General features: G+C 44.0%; 1 protein-coding gene across 2 annotated transcripts in view; it reads left to right on the top strand.

Annotated features, from left to right (window-relative positions):
- The first annotated feature begins 3,624 nt into the window (after positions 1-3,624).
- MARCHF3 (membrane associated ring-CH-type finger 3) overlaps positions 3,625-13,285 on the top strand; it is a 96,407-nt gene continuing 86,746 nt past the window's right edge. For both annotated transcript variants that reach the window (XM_084628873.1, XM_084628872.1), the window contains exon 1: positions 3,625-3,879. The gene's annotated coding sequence lies outside the window, so the exon portion shown is untranslated. The remainder of the gene's footprint in view (positions 3,880-13,285) is intronic.

Raw genomic sequence — 13,285 nt, 5'->3', positions numbered from 1 at the left:
CTGGAATGTGGAAGACCACCTTTTCAAGTCCCACCTCTACCTGATGAGAAAAAGGGATTTAAATAGCCACCTGCAACCTCTGAGATCAGTGCTCCAACCACTGGGCTATGGGATATTCTGAGGTAGGGCTCCCTCAATCTCTCCTGTTGCAGCTGTTCCACTTTGGATAAATGATAAATCACTGGAGCCATGCGACTAGATTCCCGGCCTTCTACACCCCAGGTGAGCATGCTAACCATCAGTCAAAAGAGTCATCCTCAGGCATCTCTCTCTTTCGCTGGCCCAATGGCTTTTTAATTATTTATCCAAGGTGAAACAGCCTCAATAGGAGAAACTGAGGGAGCCACCTCTCAGAATATCCCATAGCCCAGAGATTAGGGCACTTATCTGAGAGGTAACAGATCCCTGTTCAAATCCCTTCTCCTCATCAGGTAGAGGAGGATTTCAACCAAGGGCTCCCACATTCCAGTAAGAATCCTAACCGGTAGGGCACCTGCTCTCCACGCTCCCCGGCTGTTTTTTTTGGTGGAATTAGGTATTCTCTGAGCACACCTACCGGATCAGGCCCCACAGGTGAGTTAGGTGGCACAATGCCCATCTTCCCCCTGTTCAGGCACTGCACTGGAGATTAGGCTGGAAACAGGTGTCTAGATGTCTAAAGCAAGGCAGCAATGCACATACCCAGAGGCAGAAATCTAAGCACAGAGGGAATCTTCGCTGCAAAAACGTAGGCATCTAGTGAGTTTACTACCTACAGGGTTTGGCAACAGCTAAGCAGGAGTTTTGTGAATACCAGAGGTGCTTAAATCTGGGATTTATGGTCCTAAAACCCTGTGTGAATTTAGCCCAATGTGACTACAGATGTGGGTAAAGGTAACCCCAGCTGTAAATGTTTAGAGGATTGGGGCTTAAGTGTCTCCTTGACTCTCACAGAGCAACAGTTTCTACACATCTTTATTAAAAAAAATACGGCAGTAGTCTACAGACACTATAGTTACCCCAGTGTGAGTCTATAGTTCTTGGACCATTATTTTAGGGTATTGGGGTTTTTTTAAATTAAGGACACAGTGCTGAAGTTAGGATTGAGGTCGGGGCCTAGCTTCAGGAATCAAGTGTTTTAAAAACCCACACCTGTATATCAAAACCTAAGCTTCAATCCTGCAAGTTGAGGCACAAGTCCCTTTTCAGTGGGACTCGATGAGGGTGTAAGCATTTGATCATGTAGATCAGATTGCAGGATCAGGTCCTAGAAGTGATTTTTACTAAGGTCCCATCCTGTCAACACTTAAGTACATGCTTAATTTTACTCACACAAGTACTCCTGCTGAAGCCAAATGGGACTGCTCAGGTGTGTAAGAGTTTGGGGTCTAAATGTATCTATTTTTTTCCAAGTATATTAGTTATTTGTATTACTATATGCCTAGAAATGCCAGCCATGGACCAGAGCCTCAATGTGCTAGGCACTGAACAAATACAGAACACCAAGTCAATCATTGCCCTGAAGAGCTTACAATCTAAATACCTAACTGGCACCTTTGCTGCCCCCAATTTCACATGAGAGCATTCATGCCATTGGGGGTTATTAAAAAGCCTAGTGCTAAACAATACACCTAGATGCAAAGATTATTTTTTGCCAGTGGAAAAACAAAAAGCAAAACCCAGCAATCAAAACAAACATCTGCAGCAACATTGGTAACTAATTCATTTTTGTTTTCAGTATTCTTGTGTGTGTAGAAAAGCAACAAGACAAAGATGTTGAAAAACATACATTAGTGACCAAGCTTGTATTTTAGGTGGGCCCAGCTGTCTTTAAGGCCTTATAATTGTAGATATTTCTTTGAGAAAATTCATTGCTATCATAAGCAGGGACAACTCCAGTGAAGTCAATGGATTGACATACATGATCACCAGCGGTGAATTTGATCCAATAAGAAATCCCTTTATGAGCGATGGAATCAGAGGTACTTGTGACTGTAGGTTTTTAAATGTAATTTTAACATGTTGCAGTTCTCATTGACTTCAATGGGAGTTACATTTGCACAAAGGATCCACCAAGCTCTAGATGTGTTTTTCCATAAAATCTTTGAGAGCTGCCTTTTGTTCTGTGACTTTTCTAGCAGGAAAATTGCTACAGGGGTTCAGTATGTCTTAAATGGATAGTTGTTCACTTATGCTCAAAATTAAACATTTTGTTAGTCGATTTAGTGGTTAACTTTCTGTCCAAAGTTTGACAGGACTAGAATGTTAGCAAATAAAGATTAATGCTCTCTCCATGCAATTATTTCTCTTCTCTCCTGACCCTTCCTTCATCCCAGCTTCTGATGAATCAGGTTGCTTTGATTACAGTTTGTGTTATAAATTAGCACTTTAAAAATGAAAAAGCTTCATTACAAACATGAATTTATTAGTCTTCATAACATTCCGGTGAGTAGTTATTCCCGTTGGCCATACCTGGAAATGTTAAGTGACTTGTGCCCTGTCACAAAGGGAAGTACACGACCACAGCTGTTCCTGTATCCTAGTTCGCCCTCCCCATGTTGCCCCCCCCCCATTCCTCCTCTTCCAAGCCCTCTGGAGAATATTTATAGGAGCAATTCCACTCTGAAATTTAACACTATAAAAACAATACCTTCTTACTTACCAGACATGCTTCCCTTTGTGAATTTAGTCATCTCTGCAACACAAGTTTGTATTGCTTTATTACTTTTAATGCTGCAGAACCACACAGAAAGAATGGAGTAAACTGGATTCTCTTCTTTCTTGTGCATCATGCACAGAACTGTTTACTAGAGGCCAATTAGCTTGAATTCAGTGGAACTGCAGAGATGTAACTTTAGGGCATCATTTAACTGGCAGAAGCTTTATTGCAAGTGATGGTGCAATAAAGGAAAAAATCGCAAATTGACTCTCAGAGACCAGGCTGAGTTAAAGAACAATATTCACTTGTTTTTACTGCAAGACTGGGTATTAAGAGACAATGACCGCAGAACCTCAAGGCAGCATTTTCACAGTTGCATTTTAGAGCAGAATTGCACTTCCACGCTCTTTTCCTTGCACAAGGGTAAGCGATCAATCCCTTTAAAAACCAGTTACACACCCCACCCCTAGCTCCTTGCTCTGCGTTATGTATTTGTTTCTTGAATTGCAGAAGAGCCTGATGGCTCTTTATGTCTTGCTTTTCCTTGCACAACTTGGCAAATAAACCCGCTAGCCAAACCAGCCCCTGAAAGGCTACAAAATGGATTTGTGTAAATAATACATTGATGTATTTACATGCCTGGCCCTTTTATTGCTTGCTCGGCGGAGACGGAGATGCAGCAGCAGCAGCAGCAGGTCCCTTCCAGGCAGGGTTTGGTTTTCTGCCTCCTGGAGGCTTTGACCTGGTGGCTTCCCTCGGATGCGCCACCGCTCGCTGGCCACCAGGGGCCCCAGACACGCGCGGCTTCCCAGCCGCTCTTTGTCCTGCTGCTTCCCCCGCGAGCCCGCCTCCCCATCCCGTTCGGAGCGCGGGGCTGGAGCCGCGGGAGCGAGGCGGGAGACGCTGCCGACTTGTACAAGTGGCCGCCAGTCAGGAAGCACAGCCACGCCCCCGCCTTCCTCCCTCTCCTCCCCCCCCCCGCCCCAGCCCGCCCGCCTCGCCGGCCGGGCTGCTCCAGCCCCCGCTGCCGTTCCACCTCGCTCGCTTAGCAGGTCAATGAATAGCCCGCGGCTTGAGGCTGAGGAGCCCGGCTCTGGAATCGTCCTCGAATCCCTGCCTAGCAAACATGCGCCTCTGCACTTTCTCTGATTCCCCCGCCAGGAACGTAGCTGCTTGAGAAGTTGGAAAAACCGGGAGGACGAACAGGGGCGTGTAAAGCAATCCGGAGCTACAGACGGAGGGTGAGTGTGCGCGGCGTGCAGCGAGCTCTGCTCCCACCCGGGCTTAGTTCTCGGTGGGCATGAAGGGTGTGCGTCTGTCTCTCGGGGTGCAGGTTCTGGGAGCTGTTGGTTTCCCTAGGAAACCCCTAGAGGATGGTAGAACTCGCCCCTGTAAAAGGGGGCCCCCGCTGAAACTTGGTGGGCAATGGCAATACAAGCTGAAGTATTTATTGAAATGCTAATGCATGAAAATGTCCGTTGGAGGTCTCTCTTTAAATGATCCAGCTCTAAACCAACAATTAGCTGTTTGTTTTCTTGGCTGCCCCTTTGCCCACGGGTAACTCAGACCAATGTAGTTCATATTCCAAACCACAAGCAATGACAATATGGAGTACATGGGCTTTTTGATCAATAATAAAAACGTAAATAAAGTCACAGCATAAAAATGAAGCTAATAATTATCTGTACGGAAGTTATGTTTAATGAGGGTTTTTAGCAGACAGTTTTATATATAGTAGGGACACATACAAATAGGTTAGACCAGGCAGGATTCTGTAATAGTCTAGTCTCCTAGGTAATTATTGCAGTTTGCCTTTTGTATCTTACAATTTTAAATCAAGGAAACTGTTTAAACACACAACTGTGAAACAAGCAAATGTATATTATAGCCACACACTACATGTACATATGTACCTACACCCATATGCTACAAACACAATTTATATATTTAAATCATTGAAATGTACAAATAAAACTCGTACTATTGCAAACATTTGAAGTCGCAACACAAAATAAGAGCTACAGCACTCAAGGTTTAGTCTCATACTGCATCCCTAACTCATACTTGTATATTTTCCTCCCTATAGGATAGGGAGAGCTATGAATACAGTTTTTTATGGAAAAATATGGCTACAATATTCATACCTCGGTCTTCAGTTTATGATTTTGTGTGGGTCTACAGTATTTCTATGTTCATATGTAATATTGGACATATGCACAGTGGTTCAATTTTAGAATTCCTGTGTAGTTTCTTGTTGACTGCAAGTTTCACTAGTCTTTTTAAATATAGAGACCATTATCTGTATATATGTCTCTGTGCATGAACATTCATTGGGTGTACATATCACCTTAACTTCTCAGAAGCGTTATATAGTATGAATGTGGTTTTTGTTTGTGTGGGCATGGAAATATGACAGAAAACTCAATCTTGAACTATCCGTGGACGGAGGGGAAAGAAGAAGAAGGAGGCTAGCGATATATAATATGTGCGTGTGTTCTTCTCTGTGTGTGTGCATGCATCTGAGTCTGTCTGAGTCAGTCTGTGTCCATGAACTTTACAAGCATTCGGTCCAATACCATTCAGTGCACATTCCAGTTTCTGGTTTACAGCCCAGCAGCCAGCCAGCCAACCCACCTGTTAAAATATAACGTACATTCCAGCCAAAGCACTTGGAAAAGCAAAAAATAACAGTAAGAAATAATGTGTTATCTTAACGCAAGGCATGTGTATTAACTTCTGCCTTGATGTACCATAATGGAAAATGACGTCTGTGAGTATAAGCCAAATTGTATTTTATTAGAGATTTGGATTAGTGACTGGTCTGTTGGGGATTTATTTGGGCAGAGAATTGAGAGTCCACATAAATGAAATATAATTTGACACATACACAACTTAATTTTTACCTGGATAAGAATGCTGTATCTGTATCAGGATGGATTTCTACTTCTTGTTTTTCATAATATACTGATGTGTAATTTTAACTTTATTACCAGAAAAAATTGCAACAGAAATAAACAAGGGTTTATTCAAGTGACTGTTCCAGCAACTACAGTTAAGGCTTTTTCTGCAATTCCATTGCAAAACCAATTCTTCACACACTTAAAAATACCGCGCCCATTCTGAGTCTCAGTATAGGAACACCGTGTCCTTTTTTAAGACTTAGTCTTCATACAGTGGTTTGAAGATGTAAAGGGCTATGTACGTGTTAAATATTGCTGTCTATGACATTTTAAAAAATAGTTTGATTTAAATTTTAGAAAGTTTTTAAATGTACCAATTTAACACTCTTGCACTCACCTTTAAAAATGGTTTGAACATTTTAAAAAAAAGTTTGTCGAACAGTAACTCCATGGAGAAATCTAACCACTTCAAGAATCACTAAGCTGTGTAAAGCAAGGGCTATGTGTACACTGCACTTTTGTTGGTAAAACTGTTGTTGGTCTGGGGTGTGAAAAAACCCACATCCCTCCCTGATCAACAAAAGTTTTACCGACAAAAAGTGCTGGTGTGGCCAGCACACCTACTGACAAAGCTACCAGTCCTCGTTGGGGGCGGTTTTATTTTGTCGGTAGGAGAGCGCTCTGCTGCCAGCAAAGAGTGGCTACACTGCGTACCTTACAGCGGCACTGCTGTAGTCGTACACCTGTGCTGCTCTAAGGTGGATTGGTCCAGTTCTGGAACTGAAAAAAAACAAACCAGTGTTTCCAAGTCAATAAATAGCTGACGTATAATTATAACTGATAATTAACCAGGGTTTAGAGTGCCAAGCGAAAGCCGCTAGCCCTTTTTCCGCCACCTGTTACTTTGCACTTGCATGCATTTAAGTTCAGTACGAAAAGCGAAGAGGGATTGTGGGTGCTTGTCTGTAGGAAAAGTACAGCAGATGGAAAATTTAATACAAAGAAGGTGAGAAATAATTAATAAAATGTCAACTGAAGTAACAAGATGCACGTGGGTGTGTGCTAGACTGTAATTCATTAGTACATGTTCTACTTCCCATTATATTTTTCTTCTGCGTTCTGGGGCTAACTAGCTGCACGATGTCTAAGAAGCAGCAACAGAACTACATCCTGCCAACTTTTAGAATTAAGGGAAGACTCTCTCAATGATAGCAATCTGGATCTGTGTTCCTCTGCTGTACTCGCCTGTTTTTTTCCTACCTCATAATTTTTGTATCTATTTTTAAAATGCATATGTTTATGAAGTTTGCCACAATGAGTCTCCTGGGCTTACTCTTCTTGGCTGGAGCCATCTTTAGAGTAATAAGTCATCAGACCGCCATTGATCTAATGATGTACCTATTACTTGCTGTTCAGATATTGGCAAGAAAAAGAGTACGGTTCTAAATGTTTGCATCAAAAGGGCTAGGGGAAACTAGTTATATTGTATTTAATCTTTGCAAGCAAGCAACCGCATTTTCAAGTGTATATGTATTTTCTAATGATGAAATGTATATCTTAGAAAGAGTTTGATTATATCTGCTGCAGGAGACGGAGAAGTAATAATTTATATGAATTCCAAACCTGGATTCCAAAGTGTATTGAAGGAAAGAGAGTAGACTTCATATTGGTGGCCTTACCACCACTTTTTAATAGCAAAATACTGGATTTCTCCAAAATACTCAGCCTTTCCTCCCCATGCACAAAAAAAGGCACATTTTCAAAAGAGTTCTCTCCTTTTGTGTACCTACATAAAGTAGCCAGATTTTTTAATAGGGGTCAGTTTCCAACAGAAAAACACAGTATTCAGTGAGAGGTAAGAATTAAATACTGTAAGCAATGTGGTGAGGTCAGTTTTCAAAGTGAAAGCTTTGTAGACCTCTCTATTAAATGTAAATGTGAATTGAGGTGGTTGCATGCTATTTGAACCTCTTCTTTATTTCCTGATCCATTAATAGATTCTGGGTTAGAGTGATGAGGTGGGAGGTTCTGGTAGGATGGATTTTCTTCTCTTTTTACCTTGCCCGTTTTTGTTTGCCCTCCATTCCCTTGCCCCCACGGTCCCCTTTTCACTTTCCTCCTGCTCCTCCCTTTTTCTGCATGGTTATCACTCTCGTCTCATTTCCCTCTTTTTACCCACTCTCTCTCTTGCTTTCCCTTTTCCTTTTTCTTTACTCTGTTCCCTCTAGTTTTCTGCACCTCTCGTTGGTCTTAATCAGTTTTCTCATCATTCTAGCCCTCTCTGCTAGGTTTTACATCTCTCTCTCCCATCACTCTTTGCCCCTTTCTTCCAAGTTCCCCTTTTACTCTTCTTGCCTCCTTCATCTCTTCCCAGTCCCTCGATGCAGTTGCTCTTTCTTGCTGTTCCCATGCCATCTGGTGTGTTCACATAGCTAGTCCTGCAACACTTACTAGCAAGACCCTCATGACTCTACCAAAGCTCTTTGCTAAATTACCTCCAATGCATACTTAATCTTGGTTTCTAGCTGCATATGAAATATTTAAAGCTAATAAAGAATTGTCAGTGTTAATAAAGAAAAAGACTCTAGCCCCACAACGTAGACTATATCCCTTCTACTCTGCAATCTCCCCCACCTCAGGCAAAGGGATTGGCCTTGAATGGAGACCTGAAGGTCAGCTCCCAGGAACTCTCTAAGCGGTGAGAGGGAATGAATTTTAGAGCCAAGGACCTACCAGTGAGAATACCTGGTCTCCTGATTGTGGTTCATGGTGGCACATAGGAAAAAAGGAAGTGGGGGGGGGGCCCTCAGGTAGCCTTGACCCAAACCATTTAGGACTTTATAGATCACTGTCAGCTCCTTTGATTGCACTTGGAAATAAGTCACAAATGCAAATAGGAAGTCAGTACAATTTTTGGAGAAGTATTATAATACACTTCCTGTGGCCACCACTACCAAGCTGTATTCTGCAGCGGCTGCAGCATCAAAAGAGTATTTAAAGGTAGTTCCATGTAGGGTGCATTATAGCAGCCCAATCTGGAGGTTACAGAATGTTAAATTGCTATAGCCAGGTCCACATCACAGAGAAGTTGTTGCAAGCACCTGACTAGACCTATATGAAGTGAGGCACTCTTGGCCACCTACTGGGAAAACAGGAGTAGCTGGGATCCAAAATACCTCAAGGATAGTCCAGGGAAATCCCCATCAGTGCCAGAGAGAGGGACAAATTAATTCTCTTAGTCTGTGGGCTGGGCTACAGAGTTCGGGCCTTCTCTCTTTACCCACAATATGACCCCCACTGATGTGAATAGAAACGTTGTGCAAACCTTGTTTCTCTTACATCCCCTGTCCCACTTTATTTTTGCATATCTCTCTTTTTTTAATCATTTACTCCTTTCAGCAGTGATACATTGTAAGTCTTTTTACTATATATAAACAATAGCATAGAGAGGCCCAGTACAAGCATGCACTGTTGTGTTAGATACTGTGAAATCATCTGAGGAGGCAGTCTATGCCCCCTGGAGTTTCCAGTTGAAAAAGATAAGTGCCACATGGAGAGGAGAAAGACACCACACAGTCATTACGGTTATATAGTTGCAAAAAAGTTAGATAAAATGACAACCATCTCCATCTTCCTATTAACCTGGACACCTTACATTTGCTGATTCCCGCACCCCCCCCCCCCCCAGGTGTCATGGCAAGGTTGGGACTTGGAGTGGGGTAATGGCTTTATGGGGAGAGGGAGGGGGGATATCTCATATGTAACAGACAACATGGAAAAAGTCCAAAAATACCTTTGTGAGAAACTGACATGGGCAGATGAAACTAGTGTAGTAGAGGATACAGTAGCACCTCAGAGTTAGGAACATCACAGTTACGAACTGACTGCTCAAGCACACCTCATTTGGAACCAGAAGTACTGTACACAATCAGGCAGCAACAGAGATTTAAAAAAAAAAAAAAAAGCAAGTACAGTACTGTGTTAAATGGGAATGGAGGTTGTTCATAACTCTGAGGTTCTACTGTACTATTATGACAACAGCAGACTTGGGTCCTCCTTTGGTCTCTTCTCCTGCTAGCTTTTTTTGCAGGGGTGGAGCCAATTTGCTATTTTGTGGTAATTTGATTTCCTAATCCCAAGGCCTTATCTGTCAATCTAGATTGCATTGCCTCTGAGCTTCCCTCTGGTATTCTTGAGGCAAGTGAAGTGTCAGCCAACATCACCCTCTAGGGACTCTAACACTAGTGCTCTAGAATGAATGTCCCCCTCCACGCCCAACGTATTCTAGCCAAGTATTCAAACAAGTCTCTTAACTGTTTCCAAGACTGCTGACAGATTTAAGAGAATCCAGTATTCAGTGAGCAACTCACATAGTGTTTAGAGCACTAGGTGATGTGTCCACATCATGCTGTGTCATTTAGAGGCAAACTTACCTATTATTGAATGAGCTGGAGCTTTTTCACGGAAATTTTCTCCCATGTTCATCTCATATTACAATCTAGTCTCCTTCAGCACATTTAGAGCCAGACCGAGTGAAACTGGACTAAGTCAAAGAGACGTTCATCCCCTTTTAAGCTGGATCAGTCTCACCAAAGTTGGACATCAGTCTGAATCTAATTGCTCTTAGCCATGAAATAAACATATCTCAGTGCAAAAAAACATTCAACTCTGCTTCCAGGCTATACACCTTCAGAATCCACTTTGGTGACAAAGACAGTTGATCAGCACAACCTTGACCTTGACCTTGGGATATGGGGGACCATGGAGTGGGATTGTTGTTTTAGAGCCTGGGTTCTGAGTTTCTTGTGGTGATGAGTATGGAGAGAGAAGGATGCTTAAAAAAGAAAACAATCACAACCCCCGCCCCCAAACCATTTTAAACATATAGATTACTGGTCCACAAATAAAAGGTATAAACCACCCCTCACATTAGTCTAGTATCTGGGCACCTCACGCTCTTTAATGTATCTATCCTCACAACATCTCTGTGAGACTGGAAAGCACTAAACACTGTTACCCCCATTTCATAGATTGGAAACTGAGACAGAGTGAGACTGTCTCATCTAAGGTCCCACAGGAAGCTGTGGCAGAATAGGTACCTGTGTCCCAAGTTCCAGCCAAGAGCCTTAACCACTAGAAAATTCTTCTTCTCCTTATCTCTCCTCTTAGCTATGATGCGATCTTGTCTAAAATCTCTTAGGGGTGCATTGACAGATAGAAAGCCTACCCTTAGGTTCACTCTGTCCAGTGTAAAGGCAACAGCTAATAAAGCCACAACTATCCACAGTTTTTAGTCATTGATGAGGCAACCAGCATTTCTTGTACAACTGAAACTTGGCTGGGTAAGCTAAATGAGCCTCTCTTGACCCAGCTCTTTCCAATTAGATGCAACATGCACTGAGAGGGAGTGGTTAAGTTGTGTTTCCAATAGCCCAGCTAGAGGAGTTATCTGACTCTAAAAACAAATATATTTGATTGTGTCCAACTAGTTTGAGTCCTGGAATGGTGTTAATTTGGGAATAATTGTGGTGCACAGACTTATATTTTAGTGACTTCCAACTCCACGTGTGTGATGGCTCTCCAAAGAATCTTATGGCTGCCAAGACAACTGCGAAACTCTCTCACGTATTTCAGCCTACACCCACGGAGCGCACGCTGTCATGGTCAGAACATCCACTCTTCCAATTTGTAGCCAGGGCCATCTTTTGCTCATATGTTTGTGATCTTACGTTTTTCATTGTTCCACCCATGAAGACAGATGAACACAGTAGGCTTTCATATTTCTTAAAGGCACAGTGTTATACAGCAAGTAATTAACTCTCTCAAGGGGTTGGTAGGATAGTATGATTTTCTGTCCACAGCTATTGCTATTATGGCTTCTAAGCATATAGAAAAAGGAGAGTGAGGATTGGCTTTCTGTTAGCAGGATTTGAGAGTAGACTTGACAGCATGGGAGTAGCATGAAGAAAGTTCCCACATCAGTGGCAAATAGCTTAATACTTAGAGCACTGTTCCAGGTCCTACACTAGTGATAGTAAGTTTTGCTGAAGTTTTACTTTGCTGTGGTACTGTAGCTTTGCTGCTGCCAGGCAATTTATTATAAACCATTTCTGAACTTTTAAATGCAGACCACAGTTACGTTAATAAATATGTTAATGTATGTTAATATGTAAAATGTTAATAAATACATATGTTGTTGCAAACTCTTATTTAGCTGGGCACTGGATGTATTTTCTTTCTTGTAATTGCTGATTACCAACCTATGTCTCTCCCAAATTTCAGCTTTCTTTTCTTGTAGTCAGTCAGTTTGATTTCACTTATGTCACAAACTAGTATTATCATCATCACACTCTCTTGCCCGGCTGTGAAATACAATGTCTGACACTGAATTGTAGCATCTCTGAAGAAAGCAGACAGGAGGAGTGCACCAGTCATCAAATATATTCCTAATTACACCCAAATATTTTGATGATCAGCACTGAATGGGAAAGAGAACAAGCATACGTGAAAGAGGCAATGGTAATGTATGTATTAAGGAGCTAAAGCGGGGTGGGAAACTACGGCATGCAGGCCATGTCCAGCCCATCAGACCTTTTAATCTGGCCCTCGAGCTCCAGCCAGGGAGCGGGAGCGGGGGCTTGCCTAGCTCCATGCATGCCAGGGCTCCACATGGCTCCCGGAAGCAGCCGCATGTCCCCCCTCTGGCACGTAAGGGCAGCCAGGGGGCTCCACATGCTGCCCCTGCCCCAAGGGCCGGCTCCGCAGCTCCCATTGTCTGGGAACCGCGGCCAAGGGGAGCTGCAGGGGCGGCACCTGCAGACGGGGCAGCGTGCAGAGCCGCTTGGCTGGCACCACGCCTCCACATAGGAGCTGGGGGAGAAGGAGGGGGACATGCTGCTGCTTCCGGGAGCTGCTTGAGGTAAGCACTGCCTAGACCCTGCACCCCTGACCTCCTTCTGTGCCCCAACCCTCTACCCCAGCCCTGATACCCCTCCTGCAGTGCAAACCCCTCATCCCAGCCCCACCCCAGAGCCCACACCCCCAGCCAGAGTCCTCACCCCCTCCCCCAACCTGGAGCCCCCTCAGCCCCATCCCAGAGCACCCTCCTGCACTCTGAACCCCCCAGCCCGGAGCCCCCTCCTCCACACCCCAATCCCCCGCCCCAGCCCGGACCTCTCTCCCACACCCTGAACCCCTCCTTTCTGGTCCCACCCTTGAACCCGCACCCCCCTCCCATACTCCAAACCCCTCTGCTCCAGCTCCAGCCCGCTCTTACACCCCAAACCCCTCATCCCTGGTCCCACCCCAGAGCCTGCACCTCCAGCCAGAGCACTCACCCCTTCCTGTATCCCAACCCCCTACCCCAGCCTGGAGCACCCTCCTGCACCCTGAACTACTCATTTCTGGCCCCACCCCAGAGCTTGCATCCCCAGCCGGAGCTCTCACCCCCTCTCACACTCCAACCCCAATTTTGGGAGCATTCATGGCCCACCATACAATTTCCATACCCAGATGTGGCCCTCAGACCAAAAAGTTTGCCCACCCCTGAGCTAAAGCATCTTAAGTTTTCTGATCCTTGCTATTCTTTCTTTCTATAAATGCACAGTTTAGAAGAAAATCTCTTGATTACTGCCTGTCACAGATCCTCGGGAGCATCCATTTCTGAGCACCCTCTAGGACCGCTGGGTGGGGGCGGAGGGGAAATCCAAGCCTCTGCTGTGAATCACTTGGGATGTGTTAAGCTTCT

This window comes from Lepidochelys olivacea, assembly GCF_965140295.1.
Source record: "Lepidochelys olivacea isolate rLepOli2 genome assembly, chromosome: 5".
Taxonomy (NCBI): domain Eukaryota; kingdom Metazoa; phylum Chordata; order Testudines; family Cheloniidae; genus Lepidochelys; species Lepidochelys olivacea.
The sequence above is the reverse complement of the archived record's forward strand: the minus strand, read 5'-3'. Positions and strand labels throughout refer to the sequence as shown.